Source organism: Rhamphochromis longiceps, linkage group LG23 (assembly GCF_057381845.1).
Source record: "Rhamphochromis longiceps isolate RC_006_pf linkage group LG23, R_longiceps_female_GT1.1, whole genome shotgun sequence".
Lineage (NCBI taxonomy): Eukaryota > Metazoa > Chordata > Actinopteri > Cichliformes > Cichlidae > Rhamphochromis > Rhamphochromis longiceps.
The window spans coordinates 36,803,662-36,826,826 of NC_140578.1; positions in this window are offsets into that span (position 1 = coordinate 36,803,662).

Below are 23,165 nucleotides of genomic sequence, written 5' to 3' on the forward strand. Positions count from 1 at the left end.
CTCATCTTAGTGTTGTTGCTGTTGAGACATCCATTAAGGTTTCACTGTGCGGAATGATAATGTCTTCCACTCTCACTCACTCACTTTCACACGTGCACGCAGTCTTGCTCCTGTGCTGCCACTTACACGATGGCGAAGCTACGTGAGAGTGTTAACTAAGGAGCTTGGCTGAGATAGGTGGTCACGTAATTGATCAAGGTTGGCAAACCAAGTTGTGGAGTTAATGAATCAAGACAATGGGCAACGGGTTTAATTATGGCTGCGAGGAGGGAATCATTAGAAGAGTTCATCTGAGGCAGGTGAACTCTCTCTCCACAGTTCCCAGCCGGGTCATATGATAAGGACCTCTATTGCGAAGGTCTAATCGCACACCATTACTTATGAGCTGGAGCTCTAGGGTTAGCCCTCCCTGTGTGGCCTGAACTCTCTCGTAGGTTAGCCAATATCAGGCAGATTAGCACTCTAGCAGCTTGTCTTACTTGACTGATGAAATAAGGACCAAAGCAAGTCTTTACACATCAACAGGGGAACTCTCATGGGAGAGCCCTCTTTGAAGCACCACAACTCCAAAATTCCCTCCTGCTATTAGTTTTATCATCATCCTGTTAGGTCGAAATGCTAGAAGATTAGTTTGAGTTTGCAAGCTAATCATCCAGCAATTGATGTCAACTTGAATTGCCACAGTGAGGCTGGTTACATCATGGTTGATTTATTATATCCATTCTAACATCATTAACCAAGAGGTAAGACTCAGTGTGAGTTCAATTTTAAGTAACTCTGTTTTTGTTTGTGCTTCGAGTCTTAAACAGGTGGGGAATACTTTACTTTGATAATACTGAGAAATAGATTCTATTTTTCAATAACCCATCAGACACTCTCCTACAGTACATTTGGTTAACTTACCAAGGCCACAGAGTAGCAACTTTTGCAGTTTTTCCAGTTCAATTTTAAGCACATTTTAATTGGAAAAAAAAAGTTTCAGGCCTCCCTTCTATTGCAGAAAGCAGTGTTTTTCTCTCTCAATGACCCAAGTTTCCAAGGACCCAGAAACTATCAAGAAAACAAGTCTGCAGTACTGCTTGTCCCTGACTTGACTGCAGTTTGTGCAAAGCATTCACAAAGATTGCAGATTGCAGAGTTACTGGCTGATCAATTTTAAGACCAGGAGAAAAAACAAATACTATAATAAGATGACTTCCTAACATTGTTCATTATGAATTTACTGATATGACAATCCCAAGATTGGTTCCTAAGTTACATTCAGGAAAAGTTGGTAGCAACCAGGTTATTAGCAACTCTTTATAATTAACAGAAAATTGAATGGCATTATTTAGTGAATTAAGTCATAATTAAATGTTTTATGTGTTAATGAGTGGTGTCTCAAAAGTTTGGATTGTTATTTTAAAATTTTGGACAAGGATAAAATTATGTGAATGCTAAATGAATAATATGATGCTCATCTGTAAGCATCAGTCTGATGGGTTGAAACTAAAAGGTGAACCTTTTGTTCATAATACTGGTTTTAACCAGCATATATGTGGTGCGGTGGTGTAGCAGCGGTGTTAATAAAGCAACTGTGAACTAAATACTGCAGTTCCTATCCTGTTTCACTCACTGTTCAGTTTTGGTTTCACACATTTTTTTTACTTTCGCTGTTCACTCACTGCAAGCACCAGGATTACTTGGTTAGGCTTAAGACGCACTCATGTTTAGGCTAAAATACTCCCATTCATTCCTTAATGATAAGATTATACCTTAAAAAGTGACTCAAGGTTTGTCTGAGGGATTGAGTTTGAGACTGATCTCACTATTACTCACACAAGTGTGTTACAGCACCAAGGCCAGAAAAATATCTCAGGCAAAATATTTGATAATATTTGACACCCTGCAAATGAGTATGGCCTCCATGATGCAACCTTTATTACAGTACCACCACAATGTTTGGTAATCTTGAAAGAAAGTAATACTTAAGTGGTAAATGAAGCTCTTTTCTACATTGACTGAGCACTGAACTCACAATTATTTATTGTCTCTTATCAGATGCGATACAAATGATCATATTAAATTATTTTTTACAGCACAAAATTTAAAAAAAAAAGACATAAATATCACAAATTATTCTTAAACATTTTATTGTTTTGTTTAAAAGTTACCAGAATAATAACTATTTACTAAAGCATAATTATCTATTTAGAATTTTTAATGGTGGTTATTATATTAAAAAAAAGCATGAGAAGCCTCCTCGTAACAAGTAGCAAAGAGTTCTGTGAATTTTTGTGCTCATATTCACAAAGGACAAGTGACAACATTGCCTCTACTTCCTACAAAGAACACAAATGGTAAAAAAGCACACCAGGTGTGAATGCACATGTAGTTTTACTGCTGGTGCTTTTGAGGGCATCCTTCTAAATCCCTTATTCCACATTATGATTTACCTTTTCAGTCTGACCTGTAGCAGCCAGCCCTGTATAATTTCAACACATCATCATCATCACCTCAAATCAGGATGCTTTTTTTTTTTTTTGTCTTTTTTTGTCTTTTTTTGCTTCCACATAACTCAAAAAGTAATTTTAGTCATAGACTGAGGTTATTATTTACAAGAGCATGCTGTAAGTAGGCATAGTTAGAAGTAGCATGGATCAAAGTGCAGGATTGGTTAAATTTCAAACACATGTAGGATGGCAAAAACAAAGACCAGGAGCTGGAGCATCTGCTTTAACGCTGTAGATGCTGGTTCACAGGCTGTTGTTATAACCTTGGATGTGTGCATTTCATGGTGAATTGTTAAATTAAAGTCAGCTTATCAGCTTGAAGGTGACTGCTGTTTCTGAGCCCACATGTCTTCTCTTTTTGAGTCCTCTGTACGTGTTCCTATGCTGCCTGCCCCTGGGGGCAGACATATGAAATGCATCTCTGCATAAAAAGCTCTCTTCCATGACTTTCAAAGCAAACTGCAGACAGGGAGAAAAGCATCAAATGTGTGATTTGGTGCTATGGAATTATGAGTTTTTACCCATTAAAGATTAATGTACAAATGAGTGTTTCAGTAATTTAAGCAGATGATTATGCACAGTATTGCCTCAACTGTATGCAGCAATAAGAAACAAACTGATTATGTGGGTTCATGCTGTTAGCTGCCATTGTAAAGTAATAATGCAATGTCATAAAGGTCATTTTGCTACATTTGTGGACCGGGATAATCTAATGAGACTCTTGCTTGTATCGCTTCCCTGGGTTTGACCTTTTCTTCTGTGAAAGAAGATACAAATAATCATGCTTTAGTAGCATCTGAAACGTAACAGATTTTTTTAAGGCAGCACTTCTATTTGGTGAAAATTTCACCATTATAGGGAGGCCTCTAAAAGACCAGTTTGTTTTGGCTCTATGATGGGGCTCAATGATGCAAAGTTATGGTCCATAATAAATGTATTTATACTTTACGCAATTCATTCTAAATAATTATTTCATGAGGCCAAGTGTGGTCTCATCGGATTTTCCATAACACTGAAAATGTCTTGTGGTCATGGAAGAGGGATATTGCAGACAGATCAATGTCTGAGCCACCCCAAAGTGTAGGATTGCCTCATTTAGCTTACTTGGCCTAGATGTATTGGACAGGTGCGGAGGCCAGATGCAATTTGCAATTTGCAGCAATGTCCAGTTTTCAAATATAATTGGCAGAATCGACTGAACTCACACCATCAACTCCAAGAGCCTCAGGAATGGATTAATTTGTTTTTGTTAGCCACAAAGGCTTCTATTCAGTCAATATGCTTTTAAAAACAGTAGCAGGTAATATCATTTAGTCTTTCTTAAAAACAAAACAAAACACAGGAAAAAAATAGAAGAGCCTTACATTTTCTTTCCACATAATTGATTGAAACAAACCAACAAGCATGGGGGTAACTGTGTCACACTAAGTGTTAGTTGTTGGTCCAACATGATAAGTGGTAGTCAAGTGTGTTACGGCCCCGGCTTTTCCCCTATCATTCTGTGTGACTAACCCTTTTGAGTGCTTTTATCTCCAAATAAGTACATGCACGCTCCTATATGGAATTGTTGCTTGCACTCCGTCTAAAAAGAGCCCTTCTGCAGGATGGAAGCAACAAATAAATGTACTCACAGTACACTACTGTGGAAGACAGTTATATAATTGTATTATCAGTTATTTGCACAGGCAGCTAAGTCTTTGTCTACAGAGAATGGATTTACTGTTGAATTGGACATACAGACCCCGAATGTAATGTGATTTTGCATAAGAATGTACACAAACATAGCCAAAAACACTAGTGTTTCAAAAGTAAGGGGTGAAAAATATAACATATATGTAGATATGTCATATTTTTTTTATCCTTTACTCTTTGAAAACTGTAACAGGCCAATGTTGAATATGAAAGACCTACTTTTTACTTTATCTGATTAACATTTTACATAATTAAATTATTACTCATTAAAATTCCAGCACTTGAGTACGATTTTCCAGTACGCTTTTGATCCCTGCCTTTCCACCGCTTCTTCCTCATTACTTTCTGTCTGCCTGTGTGATTGATTGGACCATCTCCAATCCATGCAGCAGCAGCAATTTCAAGACCCACTTTACACAGTGCAGCTATCCTCGCAGGGTGGCAGCGTCCCACTTGTGTTGTTTTTGTACCCACTTATTATGGGGCAGGGATAGCTCAGTAGGTAGAGTGGTGGCCCCATGATCGGAAGGTCGAGGTTTGGAATCCACTGAACGGCTACCCTGAGGTACCCCTGAGCAAGGTACTGTCCCTACACACCGCTCCCCGGGCGCCCAATGGCTGCCCACTGCTTCACTGAGAGAATGGGTTAAATGCAGAGAGGAATTTCCCCATGGGGATCAATAAAGTATACATTATTATTAGCAGTAGTAGAAGTAGTACTTGCTAGTGGTTAATTTCAAATCAAATCAAATCACTTTTATTGTCACATCACATGTGCAGGTACATTGGTACAGCACATGTGAGTGAAATTCTTGTGTGCGAGCTTCACAAGCAACAGAGTTGTGCAAAATACAATAATGGCTACATCTGAAACTAATAAATATATGTACAATATATAATAGTATATGCATTTCTGGATGTGTGTGTGTGTACACATATTTTACAAATTAAATAGAGTAAACAATAAATAAAATATATAAAAATATACAAAGTTGAGACATGTGCAAAACAGTGGCATTACTGTACAGTATGGAGTGCATAATGTTAAAGTTCCAGTAGTGAAGCTGAGGTGTCTATGACGTGTTCAGCAGTCTGATGGCCTGGTGGAAGAAGCTGTCTCTCAGTCTGCTGGTACGGGACCGGATGCTGCAGAACCTCCTTCCTGATGGAAGTAGTCTGAACAGTTTATGGCTGGGGTGACTGGAGTCCTTGATGATCCTCCCCGCTTTCCTCATTCCTGTAGATGTCTTGGAGGGAGGGAAGCTCACCTCCAATTATCCGTTCAGAGCACCGCACTACTCGCTGGAGAGCTTTGCAGTTGTAGGCGGTGCTGTTGCCATACCAGGTGGTGATGCATCCAGTGAGGATGCTCTCAATGGCACAGTGATAGAAGGTCCTGAGGATGCGGGGGCTCATGCCGAATCTTTTCAGTCTCCTGAGAAAGAAGAGGCGATGCTGCGCCTTCTTCACTGTTTTGTTTGTGTGTACTGACCACGTAAGATCCTCAGCCAGATGTACACCAAGGAACCGGAAGCTGCTCACTCTCTCCACAGCAGCGCCGCTGATGGTGATGGGGGTGTGTACTTCTCTGCACCTCCGGAAGTCCACTATCAACTCCTTTGTCTTTGCGACGTTGAGGGTGAGATGGTTGTCTTGACACCAGTGGGTCAGGGTGCTGACCTCCTCCCTGTATGCCGTCTCATCACCATTGGTGATAAGACCCACCACTGTAGTGTCGTCCGCAAACTTCACAATGATGTTGGAGTTGTTAGTGGCTGTGCAGTCGTAGGTGTAGAGTGAGTACAGGAGAGGGCTCAGTACACACCCCTGTGGAGCACCAGTGTTCAGTGTGATGGGGGATGAGGTGATGCTGCCCAGTCTGACCACTTGGCGTCTGTCAGACAGGAAGCTGAGGATCCAGCTGCAGAGGGAGCTGCTCAGTCCTAGATCCTGCAGTTTCCTGTCCAGCTTCGAGGGAACGATGGTATTGAATGCTGAGCTGTAATCTACAAACAGCATTCTCACATACGTGTCTCTCTTCTCCAGGTGTGACAGGGCAGTATGTAGTGTCAGGGCTATGGCATCATCAGTGGACCTGTTGTGGCGGTATGCGAACTGTAGAGGGTCCAGTGAGTCGGGTAGTGCAGAGCAGGGTTTTAATTTGTCAGGGTTCCTGTGCAGTTTTGAAAATCAAATGATCAGCGGAAAAAAAAAATCAATGACTGTTAACTCAGACTATTCTGTAGTGTGGTAATCCCAGCAGCATAGTATTTTATGGTTTCCTTTGCCACACATGACAGCTGAACAGTTTGTATTTCAAACCATTGGTGAGATTCAACAAATACTTGCAGGAAACTAGTTTTATCTTCAGTGGTCCCACTAGGCAAGGGCATAGCACCATGTTTTGCATCCATCCATCCACGTTTAATATTCTTTTGGTCTCTAACATCTATACATCCATACTTTTCCAGTGGAGTCATACAGCCTTGTATGATGCACAGCCAGGACCTGCTGGCTGTGCATCATACAAGCCAGGGAACTAAACCAGACAGAGCTTTTGCCTGCAGACTCTGCTCCACTGAACTTGAAAACAACTAAAAACTCTTCTTTTTAAACTTGAATTTGATTAGCTTTTGTTTTTATGATCAAACATATTGTTGTGGAGCACTTTGTGATATTTATCTTGACAGGTATGAATATAATTTTACTTTTTTTGCTTATTCTTTCAGTCACTAATGGCCCTAGGTTAAGGGAGGAATCTAGATTGCTCAGTAAATCAACTTTGTTTTTATACTTTGCTCCCTCTTCACCACAATATGCTGGTGCAGTGTCCTCGTCGCTGCTGATGCTGCACCAATACATCTGTCAATCTCACACTCTACTTTCCCCTCACTTGCAAACAGAACCCCAAGATATTTAACCTTCCTGCCTTCTTGGGACCTTTTTGTGCCACTGCTATGTGTTAAATGGCTGCCATTTCCACTGTGTTCAGTGGAATATAACCAAACTTGCCACAGGATAGTTTTTACCTGTCAATGTTAATATTCCAGTGTGAATTCCTTAAATCAGCCTAAAATGGCTGAGCAGCAGAAATCCCCACACCCATCACCCTGGGGACCATTTTCTGCCCATTGACTTCCATTATAAATGCTATTTTTCAACCCCAAATTATCATCATATGATTTTATTTTTTCTTCTTTTCTTGGATGTCAATGAAGACTCAGGGCCTTGAAGTTTTAATTTTTAAATTGCAAAAAAAAATGCAAAAAAAAATAATGGCAGGTCAAAATGTATGTTGGTGCCAATCTTTGGTCCATCTAAAGGCCTACTTATAATGACAATCACATATTACTTCAACTGGTTTTTTGTGGAAATATTTAGTTTCGTTTTTTGGTTTTTGGGGCTTATAACACAGGGCGCTCATGTAATAACACTGGGATTTGAAGGGTTAAAACAACGAAAATATAATTAAAACTTTACATGAATATTTCAGGGAGAAGTAGTTTTACAAGGTTGGCTAATTTAAAGTGGAATAAAATATGGATATATGGTCTTTTTATGGCATGGCTGAGAATGGTCCCTAGGGTGATGGGTGTGAGTTTTTTAAAGGATGGCAGGAGGGTTAAATGCCTCAACTCGGATGGCAACTGTAACCTAATCCAGAGTAGCCACATCAACCTTTTCTGGCAACAACATGATTTTCTTGGCACAGCGAAATATTGCATAAATTGCAGATGTTGCAGACCACACTGATGTGTTTTGCAAGAACATATCAGTTTTGTAATGGTGATTCCTTTGTGAAATTCTGTATTTACGCTGTATAATATGTATTTAGCCTTAGCATAAAAACACCCCAAAACAAAATGATTCTACCTCCCTGCTTGACAGTAGGACTCCTGTTCTTTAGCTCATGCTTAGCACTTCTCTTCACATCAAGTTGATGCCATAGAGCCTGATTGTGGTTTCGTCTGACCACAGCATTTTCTCTGAACCCTTCTTTGAATTGGTTAGTTTTTCAATGGCAAACAGTCTGTACATGTGCCTGTTTAAGGGTTCTGCAGTTTCAGTTCATTACAGCGTAATGTATTACCAGTGGTATTTTTGGTCACTATGATTCCAACTGCCTTCATATAATTAATAAGTGTCGTTTCTTTTTTTCATTTTCCTCACTCCACGAGGTAAAATGGAGCTCCACACGGATGATGATTGATTGTCATTTTGTACTTCTTCCGGTGTTGTATTTTTCCTGTCTTACACTGGATACATCAGGAAGGGTAGTTTTAACTGAATTAATGAACTATTTTTAAGCTTTTTAACCTTTAATGATTATTAATAAAAAGAACAACATGGTTCAGATGGTGCTGCTTAATTGCAATGCTTATCTATGGCTTTAGTACCATCAAAACTAGACACTGTCACTTGGCCCCTGAGAAGTTTGTTTCTGCCTCTTCCTAGCCCAGCTGTCTCTGTTTAGACAGTTGAGGTGGGAATGGATGAGACTTGAGGTGAGTGTCACTCACAGTGACAACATGTCTCTCACACACAAACACACAGTGAAGACAAATTCCAGGTGAAAGGGAGGAGGTCACAGGAGTCACACAGTCTTTGGACTTTGCTGAAGTGAAAGGTGTTGCATCTGTGAATTCACACAGTGTGAGACAAGAAGGAAAAGGAATGGCATGTATGATTGGTGTGACTTTTACTGCCATATTCTATGTTCCATGTGTTCTTCATGGCATAGACTGAAGAAGGTGCTGGAACCATTAAACTACCCTGGTCTATCTTGATATTGGATAGCATCACACATTTGCTGCATATTTGATGATATTGTATATTGATCTTCTGTTCCAAGATGTTCAAAATTGCCTCACTTGGACTGAGATCTAGTCCATTCATGTACCGTAACCTCACTGTCATCTTCAAGAAACAAGTTTGAGATGATCTAAGGCAGGGGTGTCCAAATCCAGACCTCAAGGGCCGGTGTCCTGCAGGTTTTAGATATCGCCCTGGGTCAACACACCTGAATCAAATAATTAGTTCAAGCTTTGTAACATGGTGTGTTATCCTGCTACCATCCAAATGTCCCAGTAGAAACTCAGATATCAGATGAGACAATGTCTTCTCAGTCTTCGTAGCTGGCACTCGGTGTGGCTTTCTGTTCCTGTAGCACATCCACTTCAAGATTTAATATGTTGTGCGTTCAGAGATGCTTGAAGATCATCTTGAACCAGACTGACTATTGTCCTCTTGCAGGACATTTCCGCCCCAAAAGAACTGCTGAGCATTTTCCATAAATCTTTGAGATGACTGTGCAGGTTGTGTTGACCATGTCTAAATGTATTGACATGGTCAACACAACCTGGTCAATACATGGTCAATACATTTCAACATATTGAAATGTATTGACACTGCTACTAACTGCTCAGTTACAAGCAGTTAGTTTTAAGTTTGATTAGCTAACTATAACAGCCTTGTCTTGTGAACTCTCTGAGTTTGCACATTGACAAAGTTTGATATTAGCAGAGCAGAAGCAAGACCAGCCGGAGTCAGAGCAGGTACTGAAGATTAGCTGAAGTTGGTGCTCCAACTGAGTTTGACTTGAGACATGCCTGCCTAACACTATGCTTGGTTTTTATTCCACAGTACTATGATCAGGAAGAAAATCTTGTTTACACTGATAAGTCTGGTATGTGTTCATACTAAAGTAAAATTTGTAGTCTACACGGCTTAAAATTTTCCTCAACATCATCAAATTGACTGTAATGTTTGGGCTTTTTCCTTTGATAGAGCATTACAGTTGGATGCAGAGTTCAGATTTAGAATTAGATTATATTTACCCACCAGTAAATCCTATCCTTGGAGAGTCTATTTGTGCTTCCCAGAATTAATGCAGGATTTAGAAAATACAGGACTTAAGCTGTTTACACAGATGCTCTAAGGGCCACAGAAGGTTTGAAAAAAGTATCACAGAGTGGGCTGGAATACAACTATGCAGTTATGATGTTATTTGGTACAATTAAAGACTCTCAAACTGGTTGAGCCAGATTACTTCTCACAGGTTGACTCAAATTTCAACAGTCCAATCAGCAGGCCTTGTCCATATCTAGTGTGTACTACTTTAGCTCACCAGAACTGATTTTATTAGAAATTAACTTGTCAATCTAATATTTTAAATCACAACAAGAAAAAAAAACATTTAAATTTTAAAATGGTAACAAATTATACATCATATAAAGTGATGACTTGATCATTACGGAGCGTAAGTTGGATAACATGACAGTATGTTTGCACTAAGCACCGCAGTAATTTCCTAATGTTGTAAACCTGCTCAACATTTGGCAATAAAACCCCTTTCTGATTCTGATTCTGATTCTGATAACATCATGGAGAAGCTCATGGCTCTCCAACGGGAGATTGAAAGACCAGTGTCGGACTGTTAGAACAGCTTTGAAATTCATATGAGTTGTTCGAACTAAAGTAAAAACCACCATCACTTCATGCGGCTACCACTTCGGCGCCAGCTGTGATCTCAAGACTGGAGCTGAACAAAAACACCCTGATAACAGACTGTGCTTAGACTGTTCCTCCCCTATGCAAGGCCACATGGGTTAGCTGGAAGACTGTTTACCTAGCCTGGCAGGGCGAAGGACACTGTCTCAGCTGAACTCTGGACACACACACACATACGCATACACTGATACACACTCATCCCCCCTCCCTTTCCAAACGCCTTCAATGCTTGTCCCCTCCCGGGGAAGATGGCGGTCGACTGGACCAGCGCAGACATGCTGCAGGACTGGATGCGCTGTCTACACCGGCTCTCTATTACTCTTTACCCGCCCCTGTTGCTTGTCTTGTGTTTCTATGGTGTATTGATAGTCATGTGCTTTTTGTATGTGCTGAGGTGTTTTGTTTTGATTTTTCTGGGGCCTGTTCTTCGTACGTCGCTTACTACATCCAAGATCAAATGACACATCCAAGACCAAACCATCGCGCTAACCGTGAGCTCGCTAATCCGGTTCCCCGAACACACCTGCTGTTGACGATTAGTACAGCTGGACGCAGGAATGTGACATCACTGGGTGTCGTAAAAGGGGCTACGCATCGATAGTAGAAACATTGATCGGCAACCCGCTGATTGGTCGGCGAAAATGTCGAAGGGGCGTGCTCGGTATTTTCCGGCAGCAGAGCAAGAACTCATGAGTGAGGGATTTCAGGAGTTTCAGAGTTTAAAACGCAAGAGAACACTGCAAAGGCTGCAAAAGCAAGGAGAGAGGGCTGGCAGAAAGTTGCTGACAAATCAAACTCGTAGGTAATTTAATAATAATAATAATAATGGATTGGATTTATATAGCGCTTTCCAAGGCACCCAAAGCGCTTTACGATACCACTATTCATTCACTCCCACATTCACACACTGGTGGAGGCAGCTACGGTTGTAGCCAGGCTGCCATATCGCGCCATCGGCCCCTCTGGGCAACACCAGTAGGCGGTAGGGTAGATCTATCATATGACACTATATTGTCCAATATCATATGGCATTATATTATATTATAATATGTTATATTATATCCCCTTTCACATTAGAGCCACAACAGGACCCACAAGAACATGGGAACAAGTAAAAGTGGAATACAGGAGTATTCTACAGAATGGTAATATTTATCTCTTAGATTGCTTTGCGTCTCTTGGCAAGGTAATACTGGCCTGTAATACTCTGTTAGTTTGTTCATAACAGCAACCAAGAAAAGGGCAGAGGAAAAAAAGACAGGTGGTGGTCCTGCACCCCCTCGTCAACAAGTTGGTTAAGTAAATAATACCCTCACGGGAATATCGATATCTCTCTATGAGCACACTGTCGCGCTGAGCTAAAGGATCCTGTCTATCCCGCAATATACGCTGAATTCTGAGGACTCTCCTTATCAATCTTGCACCTTCCGCAATGGGTTGGTCGCGTATACGGACAGGACATGGCTGCGACAGGCTTCCCAAATCCACCTTCGCTTTTATAGCCGTGGTCTCTCATCTTGATTACACGAAGTAATTTACAATTACTACTCTGAAATATGAATTACATCTGTAATAATCACATACATGTAATAGAATGTTAATAGTTCATTTCCCTTTTTTAGGAAATGACCTGTATGTATCTGTGTGACATCAATAAAAGGATCAAGTGCTGCATTATCTTTAGTTACATTGATGTTATTTATTTATGGTGAAACAGTGGTAAAATATCGCTGTTGCTTTCGTATAAATGAAGCGGACATACCTGCGTGGCCGCGATCTAATCCTGTTTACATAAAGTAAACCTGCTCCCTAGCAGGTTTACGCTTACGGCTCTGTTGCTATGACAGCAAGTCCCGGATGAGCTTCGGGGAACCGAACGATCCAGGATCACGCGAAATCGTCAACAATCTAATCCAGCTAACTTACTTAGCGAGGTACGAAGAACAGGCCCCTGTTCTCAAACTGATCTCCCTGTTGGAGCTCAGTCTGGGGGGAGTTCTTTTTTCTCCTCGTCTTTCCTCATGTTGTGTATTTTCCATTGTTATACCTCTATGACCTGTCTTCCCCATGTGATGTTTGTGTAATGTATGTATGGTCGGAAGGGTAACATGGCGCTGGCACGGCTGGCAGCCTTAACCCAATTTCCCCCGGGATGAATAAAGTATGATCAATCAATCAATCAATCAATCAATCATTAAAAATGCACAAATTACATTGAATAATGAAAAGAATTTATTGCATACTGCAATTGCCTTCCTTATGTTGTTGTCCAAAACAAATGGACAGTCAGTATTTTTATTGGTATTGTAACTCACACACTTGAAACCATTCCACTTCTGCCACTTTTTCACCCACTAAAGGATGTTCAGTGAATGAATTTTTGGAAAACACTTTTATAGGCATCTGTTTGACTAATGATGTGAGGAAATGCACTGAAGGCCAGTTGCCTGAGCAACAGGGAGAGGGAGACTTCAAGAACCAGACAGAGGGCATCGGGGATCCTAGACTATAGAGCCATATGCCCATTGTCCAGTCCCCAATCACCATTTAGTCTAGTGAATCAAAAATGTCACCCAAAGCTAGGGATGGGAATCAAAAACCAGTTTTTGTAGAAAACCAGTTCCCAGGAGTTCAGTTCCTTGGAATTGTTAGTCAGCCTGCCTATTGATCCCGCTTATCGGTTCTTGCCCTCATGCTACAATCAGCTGATTTCAGTTTGCGTGCCAGAGATGGAAAACGGTGATGCAGTCAAGCGTATGGATATGGACATTACAGTTTCTCTCATCCTTTTGTGCAAGTGGAAAACTGCATCCAGGACAGAAACAACTGCATTATGCTGCTCACACAACTTCGGTTCATTGTAAGCATCTGCCAAGAAAACATGCTATTGAACCCAGAATGAAAGCTGAGTGAATGCCAACCCCAGTAGCCACACCCTTAACTTTAACAGGTAACAAGCAGATGAGATCAGGCTGCAGCTTCCCTTTCTACCTGTTCACCTTTCTAAAGCAGATAAGTGAATTCGAATCCCTAAATTTTTATCGATTCCCATCCTACCTAAAGCTAACATAAGAAGCCAGGAAGTGAATCCTAAACAGTAATTAACAACATAACTAAACAGGGAGTGCAAACAAAGAAAGTGGAAAAACCAAAGCTCACAATGGGACAAAGTGGCATACTGTGGTGCTCAGGTTGAAAGTCTACTAAGTTACCATCACTCCTCTTACTGAGGACTATGTTATCTAATACTGGGATCCAATGTTTGGGGCAACTGTGATTTAGTAGATAGACTGAAGGAGTCAGGGATCAGACCACCAACCTCCAGATTAGTAGACAACCCGCACTTTCTGTAAAGTATCTTTGAGCAAGAATTTAAAATTGAAACCCAGCAGTGGTCCTGATACATGCATTGGACATTGGTAAATGGACAGATATTGTGCTTTTTTACTTAGGTTTTATACTCATCTTCAAATAGCTCGACTATCCAGCCACACCGTAAGTGTATTTTCACTTTGCCAATTCCCTACCAGTATAGTCTACTTCACACGCCCCTATAGCAAATATTAAGTTTTACCTGAGAATTTTAGATTTTTGCTTAAAAAGAGAAATATGTAGATAAAGAATAAGCATCTAATTAAACTAAAAGAAGATGCTGAAGTTTAGAAGCAAACAGCTGCAAACCTGACCCTGACTGTGAGCCATGTAGTTAGGTGAGCCGAATGATCGAATGTGTTAAAGGCAGCTTAGAGGTTTAACAGAATTATAATTGCATAATTACCAGAGTCTAAGGACACCAATAAATCATTTGCCACCTCGAGGACAGATGACTCAGTGCTGTAGTGAATCTTGAAACCTGATTGCAATGTGTTCAGAATGTTGTTGAAACTGTGAAAATAAAGCTCTTTTCCACCTCCAGAGTCTTACATAAAAACAACAACTTTGACCAGGGATTACTGAGTCCAGTCAAGTAAAGTTGAGGGTTTTACCCAAATATGCATCAGTTCACATGAGCTTGGAGAGTGCTGCAGTATCGCCCAACCCTTATAGTTGTGTCTTCTGAAGTGCACAATTCTTTTTGAATACAGTTCAATCTTTAAATGTACCAAGGTCAATTTTGCTTTCTGCTCCACTGCACAACTATTTAAATAAATATCTATAACATTTTAATAGTCTTAGAAACAAACAAAAAAGAAATTGCTTGGTTAATTAAAACAAATGAAACAAAATAACACACCAGACCCTAACATTTTGTTATCAGAATATGTGAGTTTAGGCTTTCAAGTCTTGGCAATTACAGGCCACAGACATTTTAACTGACAATCATCAAAGCTCAATCAACCAAAATGTCCTTTTATTGTTCTCAAAAACACAGTGTCGGTTATGACTTGAGACTTCACGGGGTTAATATGCTGTGATTAAATATAGAAACTTTACTTTACTTTGCTGAATGCTCTTTGGTGTCAGGGAGCAGAGCTCTGCAAACATAGGGTTCATACGTGAACTCATGTCAGACCGGGAGGAGAGCGACAATAGATATTATTAAGTGCAGCACATAATGTTAACTCTAGGGAAATGGTGGGTTGTGCAGTGTGACAATAGATCTTATACTGTCGGTCGTGAGTGGGAAAAAAAAGTCTTTTTCACTTTCAGGAGCTGCCGTAGGGCTGGCAGTTACCCTAGGGTGCAGTGCAGTATTCACTATACTGATTAAAACTTTGGGTTAATAGGAGTTTCTGCAAGACAAAGAAAGTTAACAAATTCTCAGAAGATATGGACACATCCTCTTTTTATTCACAGGATTAGATAGGTTCACAGGATGGGGGTAAAACTAAGTGTGCCAAATGATTGCTCCCAAGATCCTGTGGATATGTCAAATGAGAACAAAACTAAAGTAAAGGTGGAATTAATTTTGAGTTTAAGAGCTGCTTTTTGATTAAAAGTCATTTCTGATATTGACTTTTTCAAGTTCATCTTCATCGTCTGTTATGTTTGATGTCATTTTGTGAGAGTATGAAGAGATTTTTGAGGAGTTGAGGGAGAACCTGTGGTTGAACTCGGTCCTATTGTCAGATTGTTTTTCTGGTGATAGATGGCAGCTGGCATAGCTTGAAACTGACATTCCTAGTCCGATACAGTCCATAGAGAGATGGCTGTCCCACTGGGCCATAAATCAAAACTGTTGCCGAGTCTCCCAGCTAAGGCCCTTTAGAGGGCCATTTCAGAAGCAAGCAAGCATGAATACGTGCGTGCTAGGCAGGAGAGAGGGAGAGGTGTGGACTGACAGTTTGCACAAATTAAATTGTGCACGGACAATAGCAAAAGGTCTCCTGAGCTGTTCGACATGCCTAACAAACTTCCATTTACCATTCAGAACCACAGTGAAAGAAAGCATACCATTATTATGATTTGGCTTATGGGGCAAGTGATATTATCCTTGGAATATGAGCAACACAAGAATCAGAGACTGTCAACCTTAGGGCTTTGTTACAGCCCAAGCTATTAGAATATGAGGCAGTTAAAGTGTGAGTACAAGTGCAAAACCAAATGTTGCTTCAGGAAATTTATCCAAGGAAACCACACGTGGCATTGAGACAGAAAAGGACAGCTAAAATATCAAAATCATTGGAATTAAGGAATATATAACATATGCACAACCTATAAAAGGATATAAAAGGTACATATTAAAGCCAAAAAGCTCTGGCAAAATTATGTTTATAATTATGATTTATTTATTTTAATCAGCAACTAGTTTATCTTGCTTTCTTTGACACACAATTGATTAATTGTGAACTTCCATTTACAATTCAAACCCATAGAGAAAGTAATAGTATACAATAATAGTGGTATTTTGTAGCGTTTTACTGTTTCCCTGGTGAACCAGCTTAGAGGGATCTGGTTTTAGCTTGTGCCTATATCTTACTCTTGCTGATATCTTAAGTATTGCACAGACACAAATATATTAAAACCTTAACTCACTGCCTTTTCGTTCTCTGGTATTCCTAATGATGCTGCTCGCTTGCTTTACTGTGACGCCAAAGAGCTTGAGATTTTCTGCATTAATGTTTGGTCACACATCATTCCTCATCCTCTTGCTGCCAACTTCTTTCAGATCATGGCCGGACTGAGTGTGGCCTCTGTGATGCTGTCTGATGTCCTCGATGATGGAAAGAGGTTCACTTGATAATCTTAGGTGTCACTACAGCTTCTTGACTATGCCAGCAGTTTCAGCAAGTCTCTTCTCCAATGCTTTCAGAGTTCAAGATATTCTCCAGGAACAGGGAGGAATAAAAAGTGTTTCTGTTCGATTGCGTCAGAAAGGTTTGAATGGACTGCTAAAGAAAATGTAACCTGGCTGGATCTGGAAGTCTATGTACAAGTGGCTCAGCTTAGCATTCTGACAAACTAACTGTAAATACAGTACATTTTGATCTCTTTACAGGCTCTTTTACACTGAACTGGGCTCTGTATACTGCATAAGCATAGGAAATAACAACTACCTGGACCTTTATATGACTTATATCATAATATACTATAACAATTTTCTATAAAAATACAGGAAATTACTATGATTGCTGAGGCCTCTAGGGCTTCAGCAGTAACAGTGACAGCATCAACATCAAAATGCTTCAAAATGCTGTTTGATGCCTCAGCATCAAAAGATATTCACAGCAAGCTACTCTACACTTTCATGTTATAAAACCATTTTTTTTTCTTTTTTGGTTAAGTCAGACTTGAGTGTCACTCTGATGCCTGAGTACGACCATAATCCGTGGGTCCCAGCATGTCAGTAAGAATACAAAAGTCAAATTGTAAGTCTAAAATATTTTATTAAACCAAAAAAGCAGTTGGTTGAATTATGTATAGTTCTGCACCTGTAATCTCAACATGTCAAGGCAATGCACGTGTTTGGGTTTAAATCAGTAATTCAGTAGTGTTTGATAGTTGTTTAAATTGTTACAAATGTTGTATTTACATTTTGCTGCCTCAACCTAAACCTGTGCCCAGTCTCATAAACAATGAACACCACATCACAAATCCTTAACAATCAACAGGCCATCATAAACGATTCTCAAAAATGGTATTAATATTTCTAGCTAACATTCATCTTAAAGGTGGTTATGAAATACTTAGCACAGCAGTTCTCACCAAGGCAGTTTTGCTGTTTGAATACGACTTCAGATGTAGCCTAAAATGTGCCTCATATATCCATATAAGTCCAATATCATAATTTACAGAATATGGTATTTAGTACAACTTAAAACTAGACATCTAGCAGAAGAATATTTACACAGGTCACAGATTAAAGGTCTTGTGGTCTGTTTCTGCATCAATTTCAACATAGCCAAACTTTAACACTTTTACATTTGCTCCAGTTTCTGACTCTGAACCCTATATGTGTCTTTTTTACATAGTGCATAAAAGTAGGTAGAAAAGCCGATATTATTACTTAAGAAAGATAACAAATAAGTTTAAGGTATATAGAAAATGAGATGCAGCATGAGACTCTATTTACTATTAGGAATTATGTTCATGTAAAAAGTACTGCTACAATATTTTGATACATTTTACAGTAATGAAGTGTAAACTGTATGAAATGAACAGTATGGTGCAAGTAAACATTAACAGTATGCAGCACAATGCTGTTTGTTTTCTTTTTGTTTTCTTTTTGTTTTCTTTTTTTCACTAGTATTTAGTAGATTACAGTAGGCATGCTGTAAAATAACAGTAATGTGCTGGCAAATCTATCATCCAGTACTATACATTTCACCTGACAGGACCATATGTAAAATGATTTAAAGCGATGACAAAAAAAAAGGTTCATGCTGATTTTTCAGGCAGTTTCTGGTGGAAACCTCAGAAAAGGAATTGAATTTTAAAAAAGCCATAATACAGACGCAGCACCTAGTATAACACACAGCTTAAAACGGCAAATAAATGGTGTGTGGTAGTCCAGGTCAAATACAAGTTCAAAGTAAGAGGAAAATCCATTATTGGTCAAGAGAACTATGCCCATGCACTTGTAAGGTCTCAATGCACTCTGCAGCAGTTACCATGGCCAGTGACTTGAAACCCCCGGTGGTGCACAATGGGATATTATCAGAGGGTGAGAGGTCATTATTTGCCAGTGAGAGTTCATTGAGAGCTGCCAAGCTGCAATGTGGGAGCTGGGTCCCTGCAGAATATTTTGCACTCTGATTTGAGTCAACTCTGTTGTGCTGAACTCTTTTCCTTTTTCTCCCCTCCATCCAATATGACACACTTTCCCCATCACAAAATGTCAGCAGTGTCTCAGGAGGAGGAAAAAAGGAAGGAGGCGTTCGTTTCTCCGCTCCTTCTAAAGATTAGTTTGGTTAAGTTCGGTCTGTCTCAAAGGCTGCCTCCTCAGACTCAGGGGATCTACAGGGACTAAGAAAGACAGAAAGCAAAAGGAAAGAGGGCGGCTGTGGGCGAAACGCAGGACGGGCAAACAGCCCAAGCAAAGCTGGTCTGGGGAGCACAGTATGTGCTTAAGAGGTTTGCTAATAGGTCATTGTTCTTTATTGCTAAGATGAAAGAAGCTTGAGCAAGCAGAGAATGCCAAGCCTATTTGTTCATTTGCATAGCTGACTATGTATCGTCTTTCTGTGTGTTTGAGAAAGAATTAACCCTCCTGCCATCCTTTAAAAAACTCACACCCATCACCCTAGGGACCATTCTCAGCCACGCCATAAAAAGACCATATATCCATATTTTATTCCACTTTAAATTAGCCAACCTTGTAAAACTACTTCTCCCTGAAATATTCATGTAAAGTTTTAATTATATTTTCGTTGTTTTAACCCTTCAAATCCCAGTGTTATTACATGAGCGCCCTGTGTTATAAGCCCCAAAAACCAAAAAACGAAACTAAATATTTCCACAAAAAAACAGTTGAAGTAATATGTGATTGTCATTATAAGTAGGCCTTTAGATGGACCAAAGATTGGCACCAACATACATTTTGACCTGCCATTATTTTTTTTGCATTTTTTTTGCAATTTAAAAATTAAAACTTCAAGGCCCTGAGTCTTCACTGACATCCAAGAAAAGAAGAAAAAATAAAATCATATGATGATAATTTGGGGTTGAAAAATAGCGTTTATAATGGAAGTCAATGGGCAGAAAATGGTCCCCAGGGTGATGGGTGTGGGGATTTCTGCTGCTCAGCCATTTTAGGCTGATTTAAGGAATTCACACTGGAATATTAACATTGACAGGTAAAAACTATCCTGTGGCAAGTTTGGTTATATTCCACTGAACACAGTGGAAATGGCAGCCATTTAACACATAGCAGTGGCACAAAAAGGTCCCAAGAAGGCAGGAAGGTTAAGATATTAAAACCTCATACACACTCATGGAGCTGCCCGCATACCTCTATAGCTCAATAAAGACATCAAACACATAAATTCATGTTCATTCAGATACTTGCTGAATACCCCACACGATATATAAACACAGTCGTGATTTTAGACACACACACGCACAGACATTTATGGTGCTAATGTAAGTCTGAGTGTTCTCTCAGCTTAAATGGTGTCAGCAATGGCTCCCACCGTGAGACACAAATCTGGTGGTGCTCATCATCTGGTGCTCCCATCTGTCAGTTCGAGTGTGCCCGTGTTAAACAACGTAGTGGGTGTGTATGCATGCGCACCAAGTTTATACGTAAGACAATATAGCGTACATATGTGTGGCGAATATGTGTGGAACTGATGCCAAGCATGGGAGAGTCTGTGTGAACGTGCAGACATCCTGGGGAGATAATGAGAGCCTGTAGAGTTGTGTGTATGTGAGCGGGCAGGCGAGTGTGTTTGTGTCTCCGTTTCGCCACTCTCCCTTTGGCCCGACCGACACACAGGCAGATCTGATATATAATTCAGCACTTTACATAATGCAGCCTGCCCCAGTTTAGAGAAAAAAAGACTGATAACCCTTTAATTCTTTAACACGCAGACATGCATGCGCACTCATTCCCATGCACACAGATACACAGTGGCCCATAAAAGCACATGAAACTCTCCCACAGTGTAGCAGGTGGGCAAAATCATGCCGGCTGACTTCAACTAGTCTTGGCAGGAAGGAAAGAGTCACAGCCAATGTCAAGTGTACCTCTGTAAAATCTAATCCACACTGTCTGTGCAGTTAAAAGATTGGAGGTGTGGAATTTTCCCATCACAAACTGTGATTTTAGACATTATGTAATTGTACAAATTATAAAAATGATCCCGTTGCCAGAAGATTGGCGAATGTGCCATGGCAAATTGATTTACCAGGAAATCTGAAGAGTTCAATTGCATAAAATATAAAAAGCTACAAATGTCAGGAATTTAGGGCAAATTATTGCTACATTTTAGTACTAGGGGTAGAGCATCCAAATTTCTGGGCTAATTGATTAACCCTGATTCTTTAAATCAATCTATCTATCCTTAAGTCAATAAATAATGACTTAAAAAAATTACAAAATACAAATTTACTCTTCATCCTTTTCGTATCACTTCTTATGATTGGATCATGAGAAGAAAACCTTGAGAAACTTTTATGCATTTTCAGTTCACTCTCTAAATATTACAACCTTCACCAGCCTGCTAATGCTGAAATATTAACAGCTGCTTTAGCAGGGCATTAGCAGCTGCATTTGTCCATTGTGGTATGGAAATAAATGGAAATGGCAGAGATTCATATTGCAATATGTTCAAATTGCCCTTGTCCATATTTTGACATGGAAAACGTTTAGAATTTTTTTATTTTTTTTTTGCTACCTATGACAAACCCACAATTGGCCCAAACTGTCATTAACTAATGTAATTATAATTATTCTGACAATGAAAATAATTGCCATCACCTGCTTTCTAAGCAATTATACAATGAACTTTTCAAGCATCTGCTGCACTAGGTAAGGCTCTTGTCTGCAGTGCTATGACTACAATACGTGTCTGAATAGGCACGAAGTCCAAAGAACTACTCAGTTGTCAAGTTGTCAGCTTTGATCATTGTAGCTTTGTAGATTAAAACCTCAACAAAGTATGCTGCACTACAGCATATGGTTTCGTGATTTACCAGACAATGAATATGTTAATATGTTTAAAAGAAAACAAATAGAAAAACACATTTGGCAACATGTCAGTTACTAACCTATTGTTTTCCTATTGTTTTTTTTTACAAGTTCATCTTAGAACTTCTCTGGACTGAATTTTTTTCCCATCTTCAAGTGTCTTGTTCCAGTCATGTGATGCCATTTTTCTTCGCTATTACGGAATAGTAGCCTACTGCTAGCATTGTAGGTCTCACTTTGTGAGTGCTAATCAGCCAGCCACGACTAACATTAGCAATCATCATAAAGTTAGCTGTACTATGCTTCAGCCTTCTTTAACACGCAGCCTTCATTCACAGTTGAGTGTCAAGGTGGATAAAACTGACATTTAAAAGAAAAGGTCTTGAGAAACTGAAAAACACCCAGCACACAGATCTGGATTTGGTCTCCTCGATGTTGAATCCGTAGCTGGCCTTGGTGGGAAGCATTCGATTATATATTAAGGTTGTGACACAAATGTCGTAGTTTTTAAGATGTTTTCTTTTTTTTCTTTTTTTTCCATTAGCAGACAGAAATGCTGGAACAGTACTCTAAAAGCTTCCAAGAACCAATTAAACATGACCTTGAGATCACTGGGTGCGGGCATGCAGTGGCACACGAAGCAGTTCCGATCTCCTTTAATAACGTGAATGCAGCAATATGACCCTAGCAAATTACAGATAATTATACGTCAAAGGCCATTATCTCAATAATAGTTGTGTTTAATGATAGTGTGTTGTCTCAAGATATTAGTTTGACAATGATGATGATTATTATAAAATTATTTCCTAAAGAGAAATAAATTCTCAGTTGTTGTACATGGTTTTCAAATGTGATGCAGTGATATATTTGCCTCTTAAGAATAGACCTAAATCAACACATATTTGGAAGAGAATAAATTATTATTTCATCTAGGCCTCATCTCACAATAAAAGGACCGTTACATTATTTCATATTGTAAGAAAAGAGTGGAACCTTGTTTGATTGCTTATAATAGCTTAATCACTCAGTAAATGTATGCAGGCTAGATTAATTAAACTAAACTTGGGGGTGTAACATTCTGATTGACATTTCTTTTGAAGCTTAGAAACTGCACTCTGGGCTTGTTTCCAAGGTAACCCATTCACCATTTTTCTGGTACCTCCTCTTTATCATAAAATAGCGTACATAAAAGTAGAAGGAAAAGAAAACCCTGCTGAATATCACAGTATCACAGTACATTACACACTGCATTACTACAACACTGCAGTTATGCTTCTCCACTTAAAGTACCAACTTTTAGACTGAATCGTTCACGCAGGTGCACTTAGGCCATTGTTACATTGTTGACTGAAGCTTTGAAGATGCTACTGTAACTCACTTCTCTCAACCTTTAAGTGGCC